A 25,586-nucleotide genomic window follows, 5' to 3' on the forward strand; every position below is an offset into this window, starting at 1 on the left:
ACAACTGCCTTGTTAAAATGTGTTCTTTGCCCAACTGAATAGAAAACAAACAACAATTCTTTGGCACCTTAATTTTATTATTTTTTAATTTTTTTAATTTTTAATTTTTTCATTTCTTAAATAAGCTTCACATCCAAACTGGAGCCCAATGTGGAACTTAAACTCGCAATCCTGAGATCAAGACCTGAGCTTAGATTGAGAGTCAGACACTCCATCAACTGAGCCAACCAGGCGGCCGTGGCGCCCTAATTTTAAATCTATATACAGCTGTCAGACCACAGGAGCATCACTTCCTGCAAATGCCATTGTGGTCACCATCTCGAGAAAGGAGCTGAGAAGTAGCTTCTAAAGACATTAACAATCTAAGTCCCTGCACAGAGATTCCTCTGTGCAGAATTACTGTACACAAATATTTCAGTCACTGTCCATCTTATCAAAATTGAGGAAGTGCTCCAGATCTGGCAAGAAAGCATATGCTTTTTCCAAACACATAGAAACCTAAATATAATACACCCTTAGGGGATAGAGAGTGGCATTTAAGCCAGGAATGGTTGCCCAGCTGAAAAACCAGAGGTCGAAAGGGGACAAGCTATTTAAAAGTCAGTCTGATATGACTTGTTCCCCAAACAATTCCTCTCAGGGTCATGGCCATTGTTGTTAGGTGGTGTAACATTTATTACCATAGTGTCCTGGGCTCCTTGGATTGGTAACAGACACATCTATTCCTCAGAGCATGAGCAAAGTTGATAATGTCCTCTTACCCTAGGCGAACTGAACTTCAACTGCCAAGATACTGGTTGACATTAAGACTTTACAACACCTATCATTGTCTGTCACCTCCTGAGATATACTCTCTTGTGACTGGTTTCTGCCATCACCAGCTACTGATGCCATTTTACTCAGTCTTTTTTGTAGACTAGCTCTAGGGTCCCTGACACTGCCTGGCTTGCTGAGTTTGGTCATATGCTCAAAGCTAAATTCACAGACCTCCAGACCTCATAGTGTGATGGGATAGGAAATAATCAGAGGACCTGCACAAAATAAGACTGTCAGAGAAACTGCAAATCAGCAAAAGAATGAGAGCCCCTTGACCCTGAGCACATCTGCCATGTATTTAATTCCATGTTCTTGCCAAGCCCTGAATGCCCAGGCTGGGGAGACTTCGGAGCGGCATGGGGTTATGCAGTCTAGGAGAGCAAAGAGGTGAAAAGCCTGGCGGGTTGCCACTCCTGCAGTCCACTCTTCTGGAAGGAACCAAATGCACGGGTGATGGGGGAGGGGATGCTATAAGCCACAACCATAGTCTTGGGCACAAATGTAAGTGTCCACAGGAATGTCTGGGTGACCAGCCACCAGTTGTACTGTATTGATTTTATTTGCTCATTACTTTGCCAGCTGGCTCCAGACCAGAGGAAGCAAATGAGGTTTTAGCTGGTCTTTGGGGTTCTGATCATAAGACTACATTAAGGAGATCCTGACATTTGGGAAGAATCGAGCCAGTGAGATGCTGGGTGGGTCTTTACTTCCACGTTCCAAGGTCAGGTTGAAAATAGGCCAAGTACAGGAAGGTTCCATTGTGGGAAATGCCATAAGGACCTTCCTGATAGAGCTCTGCCTACTTGTCCAGCCTCATTTCCACTCCTCCCCTGTCCCCACTCCTTACCCAACACATGCTTTCAGCTCCAGGAATTCAGAGGCTCTAGTTTCAGTTTCTCTTCACTCTTCCCATATTGTCTAGTTCAAATGCCACTGTCTCTAGGATCATTTTCTGGATTTCTTAATCTTAATTAGTTTATCCTTTCCACATTCTCTTCAGGATTCCTTATATAGTTTATTACATAATGTGCTAGAGTAATCACCTGATTTTTCTTGTTAGACCCAAAGAGTCTGAGGGTAAAAGTTCTATCACTATATGCCCAGCTTGGTACATGGTCCATAATCCCGCCAATACTTAGTGACGAGGTGGCATTCTTGTATTAGACGCTTGTGGTACAGACATGAGCCATGGGCCACTGGGCATGTTGTGAAGAGTGTGGTAGATGCACTAGAAGGAAAATGTATGAAGCCTCAGTTTTTGAGTTTCCTTTTTTTTTTTTTTTTTAAAGAAGAGGGGCCCTGACCAAGTTTCAAAAATTTTAGTTGCTATGGTATTTTCTCTTGGGGAAATGAAACCAGGATGCAGGCTAAGTGGCAAAATAACCACATACGTTCTGAGCACAGGAAAGTTGGCTACCTTGGAGGTACCAATAGGAATTCTGCATACTACAAGTGCTCTATACGGACATCTCCATATTGGTACCTATGCCAACCTAATCAAATCATTCCTTGGGAAGAAAAAAAGAAAGTCAAACAAAGATCAGAGATAATAATACTTTGAAATATTCCAGGTGTTTGACCGCATATCTTACACCTTCATTAGTTAGGTGTTTGGGCATATGATTGCTCTGGTCAGTGGAAGCGATGTGTCACTTCTGGGCCAGAGCACAGGAAGGTACATATGAATTCTCCAAACACTCACTTTCTGGCTTTGGTGATCATGGAGGACTCATGTTGAGATGACAGAGCAAGGGGACCAAAGCAGCCTGGGTTGCTGAATCACTGCATGGAGAATTGCTGCCTGGGAGAGTTGCCCAAACCCACAGCAGAGTCTGCCTGAGGGAAATTTAAATTTTTGTTGTCAGGAGCCACTGAACTTGAAGTGACAAATGGCCTATCTTGACCAAAGAAGGCAAGTTGTTTTAAAATACTTTCTTGAATAATTATGAAGTAGGCTGCTCCTCAGTGCCGAAAGCATTACAATGATTGTGACACCCATCAGCTGACTGTCTCTTGTCCTTCATGGGAATCAGTATACACCTTGACCTCTCAAGGAAACTGGGGGGCTGATAGGCTTAGGGTGAATTCAGTGAGTGTGCTGGAGAAAATTCAGAGAAGAAGCACTGACATATGGGCTATAAGCATGTGAGCACCTTCCTTACACAGGTTCCTGAATTATAGCCTTGCAAATCAGTCATCAGATCAGAGGGACGGAGATGATGGAAGGTAGTGGTAGATCAGATATTTTACATTTTGAAGTCTCCTTATCAGAGGCCTTCCAAAGACCCATACCTCTCACACCTTTATTTGACCTCTTACACACACGTTCATTACTCAGTAACTTATTAAATACCTAATAATTATGAATTCTCATGTGGGGCAGAGATGTTTCCTTGGCCAAGCTCCTAAATGCACCCATCTCACGCAGACATTGGTCAGCATTCATGGGTCACTATTTACTGATTCAAATGCCAGACCTTCAGACAGAGCAAGTGTTCAATACACTTTGAATGAACAAATTCATTGCATTCCTATCTTACTCCACCTCAGATCTTAGAAGCACAGAATTCACCAGGTTGAGCTAAAGAAAGCAATTACCTTTTAAGTAAACTACTACCTAGTTGTCTCCATCAGTCTCCATCAGAAATATTCTAGAATTTCTTTCCCTCAGAAAGAAGGAAATATCATAGACACCTAGGAGGGAAAAGGAGTTTGATTTGCAAACAACCTTAAAATACACAATCATCTCTGTCTCTTCTTTTCCTCTCTGCAAGCACCATGAGGCATTTTCTATTAAAAATTTCAGCTCTGTTTCGTGTCACCTTTGCCCTCTACTCAGCTCCGACTTTAAATTCAGGAGAAGGTTTCCCTAGGGAATATAGATCTTAGTGCCGTGTGATCTGGCCTAAAGGGTAGTATGACAGAGCGAAACAAAAGGGGATGCTAACCTTGCTTTCTCCCACCCACATGCGCACCTCCCCACTGACGGCCACGGCCTCGCCATGAGTCAGGCTAACAATCTTAGTAACACCCGGCAGTCTGTGTGATGAGGTCCCTAGCAAGACTGATTCAGAACGGGAAAGCAGACGTGGAGTTTACAAAATAACTGATCTTTGGCAACGACTGGTGAAAAATACAGTTTTTAAATGGCTTTTATTGTTTTTGTTCTTTCTTAATAAAAAGTTAATACTTGCTCATTATAGGAAAGGTAAAAACCATATGGAAAAATTGAAAAGAGAAAAACCATTTTTCACTCTAACCATATAGATACTGCTACTAATGTGCTGGTTTGAAACCTCTCTCTTTCTCAGTGTGTGTGTGTGTGTGTGTGTGTGTGTGTGTGTGTACATACATGCATATTCAGGTATAACTACTTAACTGACTATAACTATATATACCTAATATTATCTTCATAACTTACAATTAGTTATCTCAAAAAATCAGAATTTGTCTTTTGGAGGCAACAGTATAAACAAATACAATACAATTAGGAAAAGATCTTGATATTATTGTTCAAAGAGAACAGTTGACATGAAAGCCATGATTGACAAGAGACAAGCAGACCGAATACATGGCTGGACCTCAGGTACTCAGAAACCAGAGATGGAGTTGTAAAATGGCGAGTTAGGAAAATCTAACATTCATGTGGATTTTTCTTCTGTGTGGATCTGAAATGTAATCCTCGCTCTTTGCCCAAATCTCCAGTGCCTCTGGTGATGCTTTCCGGAAGACATCAGGGAAAGAGGTTTGCACCACTTCTGGGGTGAAGTGCTGGGATATAAACCCGGAATAATGCAGAGGAAAAGATTACTCTCTGACCTACTTCAGCCACAGCAGGGGCTTCAGGCCAAAAGAAATGAAGAAAACAATTAGTTGCTACCCCCTATTCCATGGATGCCTGGATCTCAGGGGGACAGTCCCTCAAGACAACAGGAGAACGGGAGAATGTGAAATAGGTTTGGAGTGAATTTCATGTGGATTCCATAGACTGAAGTGGTTTGGGCTTCATCTAAAGCACACGCATATAGTTGTAAATGGTGGTATAGTGTTATTGCTGTTACGGTACATTCTATAGATTTCCACATCACAAATATTTTAAGACTATCCATGAAAATAAATACCCACAAACATTGTCATGTTAATGTAGCTGTGACAGAGATTAGCTGGCTGGTTATGTTACATATCACACACATTTATCAATACCTGGTCCTCTCTCCTTCTAAGTATATAGAAGACTCCACTTCTCACCTCCTACAGGTGAGCATGGCCATGGGACTCATTGTGAGTAGAAGCAATGAGCACTGTTTTTTGGCTGGAAAGAATGAAAGTTCTGTGGACAATTCTCCAGTTTCCCATCTTCTTAGCAGTCATGGAAGATGCCTTGTGTTGGGAAGACGGTGGCAGAAGATGAGAGTGGTTGGATTGCTGAGTCATCACATGGAGGAGAGCTGCCCATAATGTCATCCAGACTTTGTGGGGGCCAGAAATACATTTTTTGTTGATTAAGCCACTGAGATGTTTAGAGTTGTCACCGAAGCATTTGTTAGTCAGCCTACCCTGACTAACACATTGGTCACCACGTCCGTTTCCTCTTTTTCCTGGTTACTCAGCTAGATTACCTTGCCCAGCCTGCCTGCACTTTGTGACTGTGTTTTAGCTAACAGATTGTGAGCAGAAGCAATACATGTTACCTTTGGAATGAAAGGTCTTTTTGTCTTTCTGCTGCTGAGCAGGAAGTCTAGGAGATGAAGGAACCCCAAGCTTTAAAGGAGTATGGATCCTTGAAATACTGTTTGGAAGAGAGCAGCCCACCATTCAGAAACACTTGTATCAGACTTCAAGTGAGTGAGAATAAATTTCTATCACGTTTGAGCCATGACATGTATTTTATGTTGTTGACAATAGCAGCTAGCATTACCTTAAGGTTTAAAGAAATTGGTGCTTTGAAGTGGAGTGCTTCCATAACCAAAACCTAAGTTACATATCCTCTGGCTTAGCAGTGGGATGGCAAATGGCAAGGAAAGCAGCAGTCCAGAAGGCTGAGGACTCCATCATGCATTGGCAAAACATTTGGTAAAACCATTGCCTTCAATGACTTGGAAAGCCAACCACGCCCCATACCAAGGCTGTGAACTCAGGGAAATTGTTGGAAAGAGTCAATATGAGTACATGATGGCTACTATTATCTGACTGTAACAAGGTTTTAGGAGTAAAAGATAGGCTGATGCAAGACCTGGCTGGTTTTCAAGCAGAGATGAAAGAGAAAAGAAAGAGTTCATTCTGGACTTCATGTGAGAGATAATTAAACTTCCATCATGTGGACATTTGGGGTTTTGATTTTTACAAAAGCTATCATTTCTTTAGTTAATCTGGCTGTATAATCTTTTATGTATGAAGATATCACAAGTGGTTTAGACAAACCCTTGTTGATGAATGGTTGGGATGTTTCCGGTTGTTTTGCCATTGTGAAAAGCCCTGCTTTAAGCACCCTGGTACTACATACAGCTTTATCTATTGGTCTGATTATATTCTCAGAATTTATTCATGTAATCTGACATGTAGAGTTACAAAATAAGGACATTTAAAATTTCATATATTTTGCCCAAGTGTCTGTAACTAAATTGACACCATTTTGAGATCCCACCAGGATAGTCTCATCAGAAACATTATCAATATTTTCATCTTTAAAATAGATGAGCACCAAATATAATGACCATAGTTGTTTTAATTATTTTTCCTTTCCTATTAGTGAGGTCCAGCATAATTTCATGTTTACTGTCATTTGCATTTAGTCATTTATGCACCTTGGTCTCTTGAGATGTTTGTCTTATTTATAAGGACCCAGTTGAGTCTGTTTGAGACAGTTCTAATTTCTATCTGTTCTGACATAAATATAAAGGATATCCCTTTAACTCCCAAAACATCTTGGTTTAGACAATAAATTACATGGTCCTGCTAGATATAAAACCTTGGTATGACAATACGTTGCTATTTCCACCCCAGATTGTTATTATTTTTAAGATTGTTTACATTTATAACATTGTTTACATATGCTATAAAACCTGTCCATCTCTTTCTTTATGCTTTCCAGTGTCAGTGTCATGCTTTGAAAAAATTTTCCCACTCCAAGTTTATAGAAACAGGCACCTAAGTTTTCATGCATTCATTCTATGATTTCATTACTAAATGAAAGTACAACTTCTCTCTTCTGTCTTCAAATCTTTGCTGAAATGTCACTTTTTCCATTTAGATTGTATCCCATGCCCACCTCCTGGGGAAACACTAACTCTCTTCTTTGCTACATTTTCCTTCACAGTACTTGTCACCATGTACCCCACTACATACTTCACTTATTTAATTGTCTTACTGTCCCTCTCTCCACCATTAGAATGTAAGCTCCATTATGGTGGGAGTTTTTCTCCTAGAACAGGGCTTGGCATACAGTAAGTGTTCAACAAATACATTCTTATGGAATGAATGAAATTAAATATTCAGTCAATTTGGAATTTATTTTGTTGTAAGTTATAAAGTAAGCACTCAGCTTACTTTAATACATCTATTCTCTTATTGAACTAAAGTTGCCTTTAGCATATATTGCCACTATATATCAGTGCTGTGTATTCTAATCTATTAATCAGTCTCTATTCCTTCACCAACATCACATTTACAAATGTGTGTTTACCGTCAAGTGGCTAAAATGAACAAATCAAGAAACTACAGATGCTGGTGAGGATGTGGAGAACCCTCTTACACTGTTGGTGGGAATGTAAACTGGTGCAGCTGCTCTGGAAAACAGTATGGAGGTTCCTCAAAAAATTAAAAACAGAACTCCCCTATGACCCAGCAATAGCGCTACTAGGAATTTACCCAAGTGATACGGGAGTGCTGATGCATAGGGGTACATGTACTCCAATTTTTATAGCCAAATTATGGAAAGATCCTAAGTGTCCATCAGCTGATGAATGGATAAAGAAGATGTGGTTTATATATACAATGGAATACTACTTGGCAATGAGAAAGAATAAAATCATTCCATTTGCAGCAGCATGGATGAAACTGGAAGGTATGCTGAGTGAAATAAGTCAGTCAGAGAAGGACAGATATTATATGTTTTCACTCATATGTGAATCTTGAGAAACTTAACAGAAGACCATGGGGAAAGGGAAAGGGAAAAAAGTAGTTACAGAGAGGAAGGGAGGCAAACCACAAGAGACTTTTAAATACAGAGAACAAATTGAAGGTAGATGGGGAGGTGGGGGAGAGGGGAAATGAGTGATGGGCATTGAGGAAGGCACTTGTTGGGATGAACACTGGGTGTTGTTTGTAAGCCAATATGACAATAAATTATATTTAAAAAATGTGTGTGTACATACATATATATGTATTTGCACAATTTTATATATTTAAATATATAGTGCTTACATATATATATGAAGCTTTAATTTATTTCTCAATGTCTTGTGGGACAAATTCTTCAATAACCTTTATTGTTTAGTTTTTCTTATCTTTGCTCTCAAATATTTATTGTTATAGATAAAACTTAGAAGAATTTCTCATGTTCCCATAGATAGCCTACCAGGGACTATGGTAGTGTTCAAATTATATATTGACATAAGGAAATTTTACATCTCTATAATATTGAGTTCTATTGCCTACAAGAAGGTGTGAATCTCCAATTTTCAAGTTTCTCTGTATTAGTTATACTAACATTAGCTGCTGGAACAAATGACTTCTGAGTGCAGTGGCTTAACATAAAAAAATCCAATCGGGTTCACAGGACTGCATTCTCTTTGCAGAGTAGTTCAGAGATGAAAGCTTCCTCCTCCTCCTCCTCCTCCTCCTCCTCCTTCTTCTTCTTCTTCTTCTTCTTCTTCTTCTTCTTCTTCTTCTTCCTCTGCCTTTCCACTCCCATTTCAAAATCCTTTGTCATTAAATGGTGGAAAAACAAGGAACATACCTGTTTCTTAGCCACTTTGGCCCAAAATATCACATATTATTTCTACATTAGGTCCTTACCAATGTTGGAAAGAAATCAAAACAGTAAGAACTGGAAAGAAAAAAACAAAAACATATATGATTTGTATGTGATAGGATCTTCTATTAAAAAGAAAAAAAAGAATCCATAGACTTTACAAATATAGGTTGTCTAATTTGAGATCAATTTATAAGACAGTAGCATTTTTTTCTATACCATGAATAACCAAATATAAAATATAGAAAAAAAATCTTTCATAATAATAAAAACTATTGCAGACATTCTGGAAAATGATCTGTTGATACTTAATCAAATACGTGCATGTATATGCCCATGGGCTGGCAATCTCATAAATATGTGTGTAAAAATCTTCAACAACATATCAAGTTGAATCCAACCATATATTCAAAGATCATCAACAAAGTAAAGTTTGTCATAGGAATACAAAGATGGTTAAATATTTGAAAAGTAATCACCACCTTAAATGAATGAAAACAAATAGGCATCTGCCATTCTCAATAAATATTTTAAAAATCTGACAAAATTCAATGCCTATTCATAATAGACACTTGTGGCAAACTAAAAATAGAATAGAAATTCTAAACCTGAACCCAAGGAATTACAAACACCTAACAGACAATATATTTAAAAATTATATGGATAATTTTAATATTAGGAACATTATAATATTATGAACTGATATTAATATTAGTTAATATTGATATTAGGGACACAGCAAAATATCTGTTCTCATCACTTGTATTTAACATTGTGTTGAGATCCTAGCCACTGCAGTAAGGCAAGAACAAGCAAAGTAGAACTATGAGAAGTTCTTTGAGATATATCCCAGTCATGAGATGTGATGTTGGTGAAGGAATAGAGACTGATTAATAGATTAGAATACACAGCACTGATATATAGTGGCAGTATATGCTAAAGGCAACTTTAGTTCAATAAGAGAATAGATGTATTAAAGTAAGCTGAGTGCTTACTTTATAACTTACAACAAAATAAATTCCAAATTAACTGAATATTTAATTTCATTCATTCCATAAGAATGTATTTGTTGAACACTTACTGTATGCCAAGCCCTGTTCTAGGAGAAAAACTCCCACCATAATGGAGCTTACATTCTAATGGTGGAGAGAGGGACAGCAAGACAATTAAGTAAGTGAAGTATGTAGTGGGGTACATGGTGACAAGTACTGTGAAGGAAAATGTAGCAAAGAAGAGAGTTAGTGTTTCCCCAGGAGGTGGGCATGGGATACAATCTAAATGGAAAAAGTGACATTTCAGCAAAGATTTGAAGACAGTGTTTCAAATGAGTCAGAAATTATTTTATAAAATTAGTAGCACTTATTCTTTAAATGTTCAATAAAAGTCACCAATGAGGTTATCTGGACTTGAAGTTTTCTTTTAAGGAAGAATTTGAATTAAAGATTCAAAGTTTTTGATAAATAAGGGGCTATTCAAATTTTCTATTTCTTCTTGCATCAGTTTTGGTATAATACCTATCATTAGACATTGTCCAGTTTATCTAGGTTGCCTAATTGATCAGTATAACGTTGTTCATAATATTCCTTTATTATTATTTTTATGTTTGTAGGATCTGTGATAATATCCCTTTTCACATTACTTATGTTGATCATTTGTGTGTTCTTCTTCTTTTTTATCAGTTTAGCTAAAGGTTAATCAATTTCATTGATGTTGCCAACAAATTAGGTTTTGATTCATTGATTTTTAAAATCTGTTTATTTGTTCCTATTTCATTGCTTTCTATTCTTCATTATCTTCTTGTTTGTACTTACTTTAGAAGTAATTTCCTCTTCTTTTCCTAGATTCCTAAGATGAAAGCCTAGGTCAATGATTTTAAATGTTCCTTCTTTTCTAATAAAAAAATCTTAACTTTAAATTTCTTTCCCTGTAAGCCCTGTTTAGCCATATTGCCTAAATTATGATGTACTTTGTCACCATTCTGTTAAAAATATTTTCAGGGTGCCTGGGTGGCTCAGTTAAGCATCTGACTCGGATCAGGTTATGATCTCACAGTTCATGAGTTTGAATCCTGCATCTAGCTCTATGCTGACAGCCCAGAGCCTGGAGCCAACTTCAGATTCTGCGTCTTCCTCTCTCTCTGCTCCTCTCCAACTCATGCTCTGTCTCTCTCAAAAATAAATAAACATTAAAAAAATTATAAAATTTTTTTCTAAACTCCCTTGTGATTCTTCTTTGATTATGAGTGATTTATAAATGTGTTACTTAATTTCCGAATATTTGGGTAATTTCTACATATCCTTTTCTTATTTTCTCTACATTAATTCCATTCTAGTCAGAGAGAATAATATGTATGATTTCAATCCTTCTCATATTTGTTAGAACTTGTTAATTTGTCTAAATATGATCTACCTTAGAGAATGTTCCAGTATATGCATTATACTGTTGTTGGGTGCAGTAGTCTATAAATATTAATTACATCACAGTGGTTGATAACATTTTTTAGGTATTTTTAATCTTTACTTATTTTTTGTCTATTCTATCAAGAACTGGAAGTATTGATGCAATTAAATATAACTGAATTTGTTTATTTCACCTTTCATTTGTATCAGTTTTTCTTTATGTATTTTGAGGCTTGGCTATTTGGTGGATACACAGTTAAGATTGTTATATCTTCTTATTGAATTGACTGTTTTGTCATTATGAAATACCGCTCTTTATTTATTTATTTTTTTTTCCGCTCTTTATTTTTGATAGCATTTATTGTTATGAATTCTACTTTGTCGGATATTAGTATAGCCGGTCCAACTTTCTCCTAATGTTGTTTCATTGTATGTCATTTTTCATCCCTTTACTTTCATGTTGTTCATGGCTTTATATTTAAGATTTGTTTTTTAGATAACATATAGTTTGGACTTTTATTTAAGTGACAATATTGCCTTTAATTGGAGTGTTTAGCTCATTTACAGTTAATGAAATCAGAAATATGTTGTTTTCTATCTGTTTGTTGGTTCATTGTTTCTTTCCTTTCCTACCTTCTCTGCCTTCTTTGGATTAATTGATTACTTTTAGGATTCATTTTGTCCCTACTATTGACTTGTTGACTATATATCTTTGTTTTGTTTTTTATGTTTGGTCTAGGCTTTCCAATATGTACCTTTAACTTATACTCTATCTTTAAATAGTATTACACTTCAGGTTTACTTTCATTTCTCTCTTCCCATCCTGTTGCCATTTTTTCATATAATTCACTTTTCCTCATGTTATAAACGTTACAATTCATTGGTATTATATTTTTTAATTCAACAAGTCAATTACCTATTAAAGAAAGTTTTAAAAAAGAAAAAAGTATTCTATATTTCCACTTATGGATTATCTCTTCAGTTCTTTATTCCCTAATGTTGATCCAAGTTTCTGTTTGGTGTCTTATTCCAGCATAAAGAAATTTCTTTGGCGTTTCTCATAGTGTAGAGCTCCAATCAATAATTCTCTCAGTTTCTCATTGCCATGTAGTATTCCATGGTATAGATAAACCACATCTTCTTGATCCATTCATCTGTTGATGGACACTTAGGCTCTTTCCATGTTTTAGCTATTGTGGAGAGTGCTGCTATGAACATTGGGGTACATGTGCTCCTATGCATCAGCATTTCTGTATCCCTTGGGTAAATTCCTAGCAGTGCTATTGCTGGGTCATAGGGGATTTCTATTGTTAGTTTCCTGATGAGTGTTATGTGGAAACTAATTTGACAATAAACTATTAGAAAAAAAAAAATAATTCTCTCAGTTTGTGATTACCTGAAAACGTAATTTTTTCACTTTCATTTTCAAAGAATAGTTGTGTTGGATAAAGAATTCTAGGTTGATGAAATTTTTCTTTAGTCCTTTAAATATGTCATTTCACTGTCATCTGTTTGTATTGTTTTTAACCAAAGGTCCATGGAGTTGCTATGGAGGTGGGAAACAAGGGGCGAAGATGGTTTACATCTTGAATGGACAAGTGTTGGACAACCCGAGTCAGTCCCCATAGAGATTATCTTTGATAACAGATTTCTTTTGGGGAGTAGCTGAGTTCGTGGTTTTGTTTTTCAAGACTCTGTTTCAGCAAGATGTGAAAAAGAGAAGAGGCTACAGAAACTCCTCTGATTCCAGATATGATGATGGAAGAGGGCCACCAGGAACCACCCCCCCAAGAAGAATGGGTCCAATTAATCATCTGCATGGCCCTAGTCCTCCTCCAATGGCTGGTGGATGAGGAAGCAGACAACTGGACATGCACATTCATAGCAGAAGGAAACCGTCAAGAGGGCGAGGACTGACCATGTTGGACAAGCAAATGAATGTGTACGTGTAAACAAGGATTGCTCTGTGTGCTCCCAGACGGATAACATCGTGCTGGGAATTCCTTCCCCAGGGATCTGGCATGACTGACCTGCAATTCTATAAACACACATGTTTGTCTCATTATCTTTTTTGTATAGCTTATGAAAGTATTACTATAGTTTTAATAAAATATTTTTAGGTTACAAAACTTGACTTGTCATCTTTGTATAATTAAAACACTCCAAATTTGAAGAAAAATAAAGATCTAGTATTCAGTAAAAAAAAAAATCAAAGGTCTATGGTGTTTCCTATGTGTGTTCCTGCCTATGTATGTATCTTCTTTTCTGAATATTTTGAAACTTTTCCTTTTATTAATGGGTTTTCAGAAATTTGTTTATCTTGTGTCTTTATGTAGTTTTTTTCTTAACATTTATCTTGCTTAGGGTTCCTTGAATTTCTTGGCTGTTCGAACTTATAGTTTTTACTAAATTTGGAACTTTTTCAGCCATTATTTCTTTAAATATATTTTCTGCCCTTTTCTTACTTCTCTTCTGGGACTCCAATTATTTGCATATTATGTCACTAAATAATTATCCCACAAGTCATTGAGGCTTTAAGTTTCTCAGTCTGTTTTTCTCTGTATTTCATTTTGCATAGTTTCTTTTGCTATGCTTTCAAGCTGATTGACCTGTTATTACATAGTGTCTATAAATTTTATCCAGTGAAACTTTCCCTTCACATGTTATATTTTTTAATCTCTAGAATTTCCCCATATGTTCCATTTCTTTCTCCTTTATGTAATACTCTTTTTAAAGTCCTCAAACATATTTAAAATTGTGATTTTAAAATCTGTTCTTGATATTTCCATCAACTCTGTCATTTTTAGATTTGTTTCTATAATTGATTTTTTCACCCTTTTATGGGTCACAATTTCCTGCTTCATGTCATATCTTATCATTTTTCATTGGAAGACACATCATTAATATTGTTGTTGAGTTGTTGAATTTTTTTCTTTTATATTAAAGAGGATTTAAATTTTGTAGGAGAGACAGTTAAATTACTTGACTTAATCCTCTCAAGATTTGTTTTATGTTTTGTGAGAGCAAGACTACAATAGCTTCTGTGATTTGTTTTATGATTTTTCTTCTTTAGCTTTTACTATATTTTTGTTTATTCATAATATTCTTTATTTAATTCATTATCTGTAGTTCAAGTATGTTTTGTCTTCAGTTTTTTAATTGTTACTCTTATGTCTTTATATACTCATTCAAACCTTTCAAATCTGCCATATATTTTCATTTATTCTCTGAAAAAAATGGAAAAAACACATTTTCACAATTCACACATTTTTCCTTCTGCCATTCACCTCCTTCACTTCCTGATGTCTGTGTGTGCATGTATGTGTGTGTTGTTTACTGTGAAATTTTGTCCATATCTGTTATATTTAAAATATTATTTTATACCATATATAGACAAATAGATCTCTATATAGATAGATATTCCATCACAAATTTAACATTTAATTTTTGTTTGTAATCACAACAATGACACTTACTGAAATTTAGATTGATTTTTAAAATAAGGTATGTCATCTATCGATTCCAAAGGAGGCAGTAGGTTAATTCCCATAGGTTTCTGAATAACCTAAAATACTACATACATTTCTATGTATATGTAGTGTGTGTGTATACATATATATTTTTTTCCTTCCTGAGAAGGTCCACGCCTTTCTCAGAATCTCTTAGGGATTAAGAACAAAGGAATTAATTAATCCATATTCACTAATGGCCCTTGAATCCCATAATTTCCCTATTCCTTTTGGTTCATCTTTTCCATTGCTGGAATACTTCTGCAAATGACCCCTTCCATGAATTGTTTATTGGTGATTTACTTCCCAAATTCTTGGTCTTTTGACTAGCCTTTCTTTTGCCTTTATAATAGCAACTTGACTATTTAAGGAATACTTGGCCAAAGTTTTCCTACTGAAATTCTCTGATACTGCTAATGTGAATTTTGGACTAGCTTGATGATTTCTATTGTTGGTTATATATTTCCTCTTGCTGAATGCTTGTAATAATAGATGGTATTTACCAAGTACTTATTATATGCCAGACAACAGGCTAAATACTTTGGCAAGTGTTTTTCACATTTCATTCCATGATAATCTTATAAGTTATACACTACCTGTCTAACATTAGAGCCATGCAGTTTTAAGCCCGGCAGGGTGACTGAAGCCTTAAACAGTCTTATACTGATCTGTAGAATTATTTTTCTTTTTGTTCTTAAAGTTCTGTGTCTTTGCTCAAAGAAACCTTGGGGGGCTGACAAATTCTTATTCATTTGCCTCTTATGGTGAGCATTTGCAAACTGCATATTTCCCTTTTTGTGTTTTTTTGCTGATCATTTTTTACTACTTCAAGCTACATACCAAACACCCATTGTTTGATTTCCATAGCAGCAATCTTCACTCCGATTATTTTCTTTCCTTGGTCCTTTCCTCTTCATTCTGAGTGATTTCCTCAAGATAGTTCTCTACTGATTCAGTTTTTTAAACATGAGTTCTGTTTTGGTTCTTCTACTGTAGTTTTCATTCTGTGATAACATTCTTCTCCTTTGTTTTACTTACCTGTGGCAATTTCCTTTTGATTTTGTTCTCTTCTCCCAGGTCTTGTTTAACAGGGTCATTTAACTCCTCTTTTCTTAAGAGTGTGATGGAGTCGTGTATTTTTCATTATGTCTTCTAGCATATAAGTGGCTTCAAATTATGTTTTTAACTCTCATATCTCTTCTCTCTCTGTCTCTGTCTCTCTTTGAATGTTAGGCTAATTTTCTTCCTTTTCATTGTATAATTTTTCTAGGTCTCAAGCTTCAGTTTTTATTCTGCAGTCTCATCTGTGAGTGAAGATAGAAGTTCTGAATCTATCATCAATAGTGAGAAAGCCAACTCTCATCCCATAGGATTCTGAGGGGCTAAATGTCATAGATTAAAGTATCACTTCATTCATTTATTTTCCCAAGGAAGTTAGAGAAGGAGGTAAGACCACAGACAACTTGGTAGAAACCTCTTCACTGGGCCAGCACTTGCAGAGAGGAGTAAAGAAAGGGGTCCCTGAGGTTTCTGCTTGTTCATCTACTACAGCGTGAGTGGAAACTTTTGCTCTTCTCATACCTAGTACCTACGCATGCCATTTGGTTGATCAGATATTTTCTCAACTCAATAATTGTTGTTTATTGCTGCTGATCTAGGGTTGTGATGTTGTTTTGCGGGAAATTATCTTAAGTCTTTCATCTGTACTAATCTTGCCTCCAGATCATTCTCTTAGGCTTGAGAAAACGATATGCAGTCTATGAACACTGAGGCATTCTGCCAGTTTGGTGCCCACTGCTCATCCATAGGAAGGGAATGGACCCCCCAGTAATATGGTCTCATCTTTTCTGTGTCCCACTCACATTGCTGTTCCCTTTTCTCCAAGTTGGGAAATGTATCATGAACTAATAGAATTGTTTCAAGCCACTTCCCTTAATTCTCTGCCATTCTCATAGGTACAGGAATTATGTATCAACTCTCGGAATCCTCTTTTAATTTGGTATGAAATTTTCCTTTAAATTGTAGTATATCTGGCAGGTATCTCTTAAATCTTAGCAAATACTTACATTTTAGAGGCAAATGGCTGTGATTAAGAGGGATTAATCAGAAAGACTGGAGAGTGAGATCAGAGAAGACAAGCAAAGCAAGTATTTTAAGAGGGATAGTGCAGTTATTAATATTAAATGCTGTGGAGACAGTATATAGAATGAGAGCTGAGAGGAGTCCATAGGGTTTATACAACAGGGAGGCCATTGATGTAGGTAGAATAGAAGAGCAAGTTTCAGCGGAATGTCCAGGGCAAGAAAGAGATGGCAGGAGGTTATTAAATACATGAAAAATGTAAAATAAATGTGAACAGAGTATGTGACAGTAGAGATGGCCAATGATCTCTCTGGTCATCAGTTCCTTTTCCCATAAAATAAAGCTGGACTAGAAATCTCCAAGGTGCCTTCTGCTGTGAGGAACCGCCAAGCTGAAGTAAGGGCTCACTTTTTTTAACACAAACTACTCAGGAACTTCTCCATGAAATCTATAGAAAGGACACCAACTATGAAGTACTTTTGCTGAAACAAATTGAAAGCGACTCTAATCAAGACTTCAGGTCTAACTTCCTGTGCACAGGAAATATAGGGGAGAGAGGAACAAGCTTAAGATGCCAAGGAAATAATAGGTCCCATCCAGAATGTGAGACATTTTCCAGGGGAGGCAAGAAATCAATAGCACCAAAAGAAGTCATAAAAACTAAAATTTAAATTTAAAAGAAGGACAGAAATTAAGAATAGAAGGAAAGAAAGAAGGATGGAAGGAGAGAAAGAAGAAAGGAGGGAGGGAAGGAGGGAAGGAGGGAAGGAAGGAAGGAAGGAAGGAAGGAAGGAAGGAAGGAAGGAAGGGGAGGAGAGATGCAGCTGACTCTTACCCCACGATATTTGAGTTCCCAACAACCAGAGGGGACCAGTCCTGTTCATGTTGGTAGCATCCACCTGGGTCACCTGTGGCTCTGTCCCTTTCTGTCTCAGACATTCTTCTGGTATCACAGGAGCTCACTCAGCCCATGAGCAGACCACCCAAGAAATGACCAATAAAGAGTGAAGGTCAGGGCTAACGTCCCCATTTTACCCACCTTGCTGTCAGTCAACTCTGGGATGCATGACACAAAGCTCCTCAGAGGATCCCCTGCAGAATTAAACCTTAGTTGCCCCCACTGATAACCTGCTCATCAATACATCTCTCTTTGGTATTTCCTGTCTCACTTTTCTTGTTCTGTCGTTTTTGCTTCTTAGAACTGCCTCTCACATATAATAACTGTACCCAAGTCCTTATCACAAAGTCTGCTTTGGGGGACACCCCAACAGAGACAAGGGGGACTATTCGAAAGTAAAGACACTTAGGGGAGAAAACACCCAAATGCATCATGTGAGCATCGATTAGATCCAGGTTTGACAAATCAACTGTAAAATGATGTTTTTGAGATGATCCAGGAAATCTGAATATAGACTTAGCACTTGAGGATAATAAGGAATTTTTGTAAATCTTGTGGGTTGCAATAAAACTATTATATTTGTAAGAAAATGTCTTTATTTGGAGATGTGTAAGCATAAAGCCTCTTATGCATAAGGATCAGAAAGCGTTATCTATAGTGTTAGAATTTTCTAAAAAGTACTTTGAAGAAACAAGAAAAAGGAAAAAGAAAACGGAATAAATAAAGGAAGTGTGGCAAAATGTTAACAATGGTTGAAGCTGAGTGATAAGTACAGGAGGGCTCATCATGCTACTATTTTATATTCCTTATTTTGTGTGTTTTCCAAATCTTTCATAATAAAAAGCTTCGTCCTTCTTTTGGAAGAGAAAAATTTAAATTCTCAGAAAATATGAACTTCCATAGGAGGTAAAATTCCTCAAGGACAGATTACTTTCTGAATTCTAAGTACAGAAAAGACTTTTATACAACTCCTTCACACAAGACACAAAACAAAGGACCCTCCTATCACTCTACAAAATGACATCCACTAATTACCCAACTTCTGTATTCCCTGCCTGCAGCCTCGCCAAATACCACATGTTTCTCTCTGAAGTATCACAAACCAAACAGGCTCCCCTGAAATCAGCATATTCCATGCAAGGAGCCAGCCACTGAGCCGTCACGTGAGTTGTAGTTTGAGCACCAGAGCGGCTTTTCAAATATTCTGGCCAAGAATAGTTCCAAGGGCAGAGCTCAGGCACGCCATGCAGCTCACGTAAAGAAAATTCCATACATTTTCCGTGGGCTGATTCAAGATACCCGCAGAAATAGACCAAGGCATTGCTGCATCAATTCTGGAGACGGGAAGGAACCTTCTGAAAAGAAATAGCACTCGGTCTCCTGCAAGGTAAAATGTGTGCCTCAGATCTGCAAATGAAAGAGTATCACAAACATATGGTTAATGACTCATCCCAAATGGAAAAGCAGAGTTTGTTATATTTTATGGAGATTTTACATGTTGAAGGTACATCTGTTGCTATTTATGCTGACATGTATGTAGAGATTGGCAGACCGAGTTCTCTGTAGGGATGAGCGAAATCCAAACCAAACCACAGAACTTTCTAACTTTGAGGCTGGCTCCTGGGATGGAAAACGGTTTCCTGATCCCTTGAAACACTGCCCGGCTGAACAGGGTGACTCGGAGGGACCCACATCACAGGACTGCAGAGTTGGATGAAGCAACAAAATGTCCCGCTTTGTGCAGGGCCCCCAGGGAGAACAGAACAAAGACAGGAAGCATGAGGAGTGGGGGAGCTTAGGGAACAGTGGAACACTCCTGTCATTACCGAACGCCTTTTTTGGGTGACTGTTTCAGGCAAAACAGAGCACGCCTATTCTGACACAAACACACGCCCCAGAATCAGATGAAGTCTGCCCCCTTCAGATCCATGAGTAGCATTCTCTAAGAGGGTGCCCATGTGCCCTGGCAGACATCTTTTCTCCAGTTGTGTAGCCCTGAGAAGTTTGAAGACCTCTCCTCAGTCACACGCATTTCCACAGTCTCTTATTTTATAGCTCACTGGTCTTTATTTTTGTTCAGTTGCCTGACTGTTTAACCTCTGAATAGTGCTTCATGCTTATTTGCTCTAACCTGTCTTTCTCCTTCTTTCCCTTCTTCTCTCCTCATTTCTTTGCTTGCTGCCTAATAGAGAAACAACAAGAAAATAAGCAACCACATTACAGGACCGAAGGAGAGAAGTTCTATGAGAGTCTTAGGAGCTGAACTGTGTCCTGCCCCGCCCCCATTCATATGCTGACGTTCTAACCTCTAGTATTTCAGAATGTGACTGTATTTGGAGATAGGGTCTTTAAAGTAGTTAAGTTAAAATGAGGTTGTTAGGGTGGGCCCTCATGCAATCAGCCTGGTGCCCTGATATAAAGAGAAAATTTGGACATCGACGCGTTTGAAGAGAAGAACATGAGAGGGCATAGGGAGAAGGTGCCAGCCCATAATGAGAGGCCTCAGAAGAAACAAATCCTCTGACACCCTCATCTCAGACTTCTAGCCTCCAAAACTGTGAGAAAGTAAATTTCCATTTTTTAAGTCACCCAGTGTTGTACTCTGTTAAACAACCCTAGCAAATGAATAGAGAGTCAACCAGGTGAATATCCAGAGAAGACCTGAGTTTGGTGGGATCAAAAATATCTTTGGAAGAGGTGGAATATTAACTGTGGTGTGAGGGATGATTGAGTTAGCTCGGGCAGTAGTGGCAAGGCTGAAAAACAGAACTGAATGCTTCCCTTGCCCACACAGACCTGTCCAAGGCTCATACCCGTCCCCAGCAGGGGCTCTGACCTCACCCACAGAGATATTGTCTCCATTTTTGTGGCCCGGGAGCCTCCACAGCAGTACATGCTGCCCTTGTTTGTCCAATCCTTTTCACCAGACACCTCTGCCTTGATGTAGCCAAACATCTATGAAAATTAAAGTGCTTGTTAACCCCTTGCTTTCCTGCACATTGTTACCACTTAACATGGCTGAGAGCCATCTGTGGACCAGCCCAAATCTCACCCGCCCCATGTTGAGCTCCTGAAAGAAACAAAGTAAAAAACAGAGAAACAGAAACATAGTAGACTATACTATAGTACCAATAAGACCATTTCAGTGAACACACTCACTCTTTGTTTCTAATCATCCTTGGGACAATGGCTGCTGTCAAGTATTATATTACCCATGTACTAAATTAAACTCAGGTTACTTTTAATATCGTCTAAAGTATTCTCAACTAAATCCATTCCTTCAAGGACTGCGTTATGAAAGTCCAAGGACGCATTACTGACAGTCATGGAAAATGTATTTAACATTCTTATAAATATTGTAACTCCCTTTTTGGCAGAGTGCAAAACTGCTTCTTCTGCATTGATTTAAGCAGTCACATGATGCTGAAAGAGGTCTGGCTTCTTCTCAGTGAGGTTCAGGCAGTTGGGGTGAGAAGATTCTATGGCATCAGAGAGCACGTTTGGTCTCCAGCCTCTCCTCTTGTTTTAAACCCTCAACTTTAGGAAGAAGATCATAGATGTCAATAGTCACAGTCTTAAAGGGCAAAGGGTGTTTCTGAACTTTAGTTTTGGGGGGACACGCAGCAAGAAGAGTCCCTCTGGGTCATTAATGAAAAACTTGAGCCCAAGTAGCACCCAATAAATATAAGTAGGAACACATATGTATTTGCTTTAATGAAGGCCAAGGATCAAGCCATCACCATTTAAAGACCTCAAAACTTTGCTTTAGTTGTAGTTACGCACTTTGTGTGTTAGGTCCAGCTTCTTCCCAAACACTTTCAGCCATCATAAAATGTATGTACACTCATTCTCTTTTTCCAATGTTTTATTTTATTTTTGAAAGAGAGGGAGACAGAGTGTGAGTGGGGGAGGGGCAGAGAAAGAGGGAAACACAGAACTTGAAGCAGGCTACAGGTTGTGTGCTGGCAGCACAGAGCCCAACGCAGGGCTCGAACCTACAAACTGTGAGAACATGACCCAAACTGAAGTCGGATACTTAACTAACCGAGCCACCCAGGTGCCCGTACATACTCTCATTCATTTTTCTTTTTAAACGTTTATTTGCTTTTGAGAGACAGAAAGAGACAGAGTGCAGGGAGGGGCAGGGAGAGAGAGACACACAGAGTCCAACCCAGGCTCCAGGCTCTGAGCTGTCAGCACAGAGCCCAACTCAGGGCTTGAACACATGAACTGTGAGATCATGACCTGAGCTGAAGTCAACTGCTCAACCAATTGAGCCACCCAGGTGCCCCATATGTACCCTCGTTCGTGATGGAAAGGGACACTGGGGGAACTCCAACAACTCAGGTCATGAAATTTTTGTCTGAAGGAATCAAACAATATTAGGGGAAAGATCCCCCTCTGAGGATGTTAACAGATCCCATTTCTACCCGTGTGTGTGTGTGTGTGTGTGTGTGTGTGTGCGCGCGCGCAAGCACATGTGTGTTGGAAAGGTGGGGCAGGAAGTATCATCCAGGGATTAAGGGCTTCAGAATTAGACCTGGGTTTGTGTTTGTCCCTGTGTAGCGGCAGAACTTTGCCCACGTCCCTGGTCCTCCACTCCTCCCAAAGACAAATGCATCCTAATCTCTAGAACCTGTGAGTGTATTGCCCTTCCACGGTAGAAGGAACATTGCATATGTGATTAAGGTAAGAATCTTGAGATACAAAGGTCATTTTGAATTATCCAAGTGGGCTCTATCTAATGAGAAGGGTCTTTATAAGGGAAGGGGCAGGAAAGTCAGAGGAGATGTGATGACGGAAACAGAGGTCAGAGAGAGGTGAGAGGTTTGGAGATGCTGTGCTGCCAGCTTTGCCGATGGAGGAGGGCACCATGAGCCAAGGAGTGTGGGCAGCCTCTAGAAGCTAGAAAAGTCAAGGAAATAAATTCTCCCCAACAGCCTCCAAAATGAGCCAGCCCTGCCAACCCAGTTTAGACTTCTGACCTTCCTGGACTGTAATACAATGCATTTGTGTTGTTGTAAGCCATGAATTTGTGGTCATCTGTTACAGCAGCAGTGGGAAAGTAGTACACCCCTTTAGCACTTAATTACTGACTTGCTCTTAGGCGAGTTATTTAATGAGACTGAGCCTATACTAACCCCTGTTTTATATGGTTGTGCATTGAGAACTGAATGAGGCCATGCAGTATGAAGCATGCAGCCAGTGCCTTTTGGGATTAGTACCATCTCTGCCTCTGACATTGTGATTGTAGGCCAGATCCTTAACGTCTCTGTATTTCCACATCCTCCTCTATCAAATGTGACTTTAGGCCCGTCTTAGCTGTAACAAAATACAATAGCCTGGGTGGCTTAAATAACAGACATTTATTTGCCTACAGTTCTGGAGGCTGGAAGTCCAAGACCAGTGTGCCAGCAGGATGGGGCTCTGACTAGGGCCCTCTTGCTGCTCGTAGATGGCTGTGGCCCACATGACAGAGAGAATGAGCGTTAGTTTCTTCCTTTTCTTATGAGGACACTTAGGACACTTCTGTCATAGAAACGCCATCTCATGACTCCATGTAAACCTAATTATCTCCCAGAGGTTCTACTCCTGATATCATCCCACTGGGGGTTAGGGTATCAACATACCGATTTTGGGGCAACACACACATGCAGTCCACAAGTCTGTACCTAGTTTTGAGAATGAAGATCAAATGAACAATTAATGTGAACCAAAATATTTCAGGTGAGATTCAGTTAAGTAAGGGTAATTCTTTTAGCTTTTGTTTGGATAATACCCAGTATTCCCTTTTACTTCTGGACAAAGCCTTGCATCACTTCCCACCTCTGCTTGGATGGCATTTGCCACCCTCTACTACAATCATGAGCTTATGAGTCTTCCTCCTTCATGGTCTATGAGCCCCTCGGGGCAGAGCCCTAATTCACGTTTGCACCTTCAGAAACCTCATTGTGGGTGTCTGCTAGAGTTATAGAAGCCCGGTGAAACTTCCTGTTCTTTGCCACACTCAGTTCCAGGCTCCTTTTTGCTACTGCTATATGGCTAGGATTATTTTGCTGTAAACCAGTGGTTTTCAACCCTGGTACACGTTAAGATCACCTGGGGAGCTTTTAAAAAATTACTGGTGCCCAGGCTCCACCCTGAACCAATTAAATGAGTTCTCTGGGGGTGGGGCCTGGACATCAGTAATTTTTTAAAAGCTCCCCAGGTGCCTCCGACATCTAGGCAAGGTTGAGAAGCAATCCAGTGCTCAGCCAGTCACATCAAACCCCTAAGTGAACTCAAGAGTTCAACACCAGAAGTGAGAGGTCATTTATCTATTCTTCTCACCAAATCTGAACACTCCTCTTTCTTAAAGGCACAGAATCCAACTCTCTTTGAGACAAAGGTGAATGTTAGACACTGTAAACAGGACCAGTGGATGTTCTATAATCTGGGGGAAGGAATGATGGCCCCTTTTTCTGCCCATTGTTTAAAACGGGGGGTCTGCAACTGTTCCCTCTTCACTGATCTGCAAATGGTAAGCATATGCATATTTCAGACAACGGTGAGACTGTTATTAAATCTATGCTTTCATGTTACTTAAAGAGATATTAATTTTCATTTCTGGCTGTGACAATGGCTGACCCTGTCTTATCGGCTATAAATAAGCCTGTGACAGTGGCAGTACCTCAACAGTCCTAGACCAAGATCATGGGGCCCTGACCATCCCAGAGCCTGGGGGCATTGACACAGGACACACAAGAATTTGTCCCAGGCCCAGCACAGAGTTCTTCCTCACCACTCCTAGGCTGAGCTGAAACAAACCAAATCACATCCTGCTTTGTTTTTAACATGCACATTTCAATTAAAGACAGCTTTTGGTAGTTCTGGTTAGGCAGAGTCAACCATAACCTATTGGACTCAGCTATCTGACTGAAAGCGGGCTGGCAGTCCTTAATATCGGAACTGAAACTCTTCCATGAATTCCAAGAAATGTGTGCACAACTATTGTAGGAAAAGCTATGATGCGGGAGCTGAATGGCTTCATAACTCTTCCCACTATCATTTTCAAGACTATTACAATTGGACCCATATTCTAGAAAGAAAATGTACTATTAAAAGCTCAAAAGCTAACCGTAGTTTATGAAATAAACTTCACCATAGATCGGCATTTGCTATATTTACAGTGATTTTTTTTCATAGGGGCTTTAAAAATCCATTAAAACAATGTGTTTTAGATGCTACTGTATGCAACTATAAAAGAAGTTTAAAATAAAATTCTAATAACCTCGGGAAAATGCTAAGCCTTTAATACCAAGTCATTGAATGATAGCCCCAAGATTGTCATCTCTCCTGATATATGGCTCTTTCCTAGTTGGCAGAGGGATATTTATGATGCCCATTAAACATATATGCGTAAGTGATACAGATGGCTTGAATGCCAATTAATACATATGAAAATAACCAAGAATATATCTTCTTTTCATAAATGATTATAATTTGACATTCTTAAAATAATTCTGTCTAGTTCTTCAAATTATGCTAATGATGCTTCCCCTCTTTGCTTTTTTTATTTATCTGTGTTGCTTGGTACACATGCACACATGCATTCACAACCTCACATACAAAGGCAATTACTAGCACTTAAATTTTGTATGGAAACAAAGTCAGCTAGAGATGTAGCTGTGTAAAAACTCAAATGCATTCTCTTTAATTATGACAGTTCCTAGTTTTCTTTAGCTGTTAAGGTAAATATATAAGAAGAAGCACATTTCATCATTTCTATTCCATTTCTGCATGAAAATGTTACGTCCACAAGAGTGATCATAGGAAGGAAACATTTCTGAATTTGGAATGCCAAATCATGTGTCATAAGTTTTGAAAAATGAGTGCAGTTCAAATAATGGGAAACGTGAAATATTTGGGGT

General features: G+C 38.5%; 1 pseudogene; it reads left to right on the top strand.

Moving 5' to 3' along the window:
* Positions 1-12,761: 12,761 nt before the first annotated feature.
* Positions 12,762-13,040, top strand: LOC144243167 (selenoprotein K-like; annotated as a pseudogene).
* Positions 13,041-25,586: the final 12,546 nt, after the last annotated feature.

Source organism: Crocuta crocuta, unplaced genomic scaffold (genome assembly GCF_008692635.1).
Source record: "Crocuta crocuta isolate KB4526 unplaced genomic scaffold, BGI_CrCroc_1.0 scaffold26, whole genome shotgun sequence".
In the NCBI taxonomy this organism is placed as follows: Eukaryota; Metazoa; Chordata; class Mammalia; order Carnivora; family Hyaenidae; genus Crocuta; species Crocuta crocuta.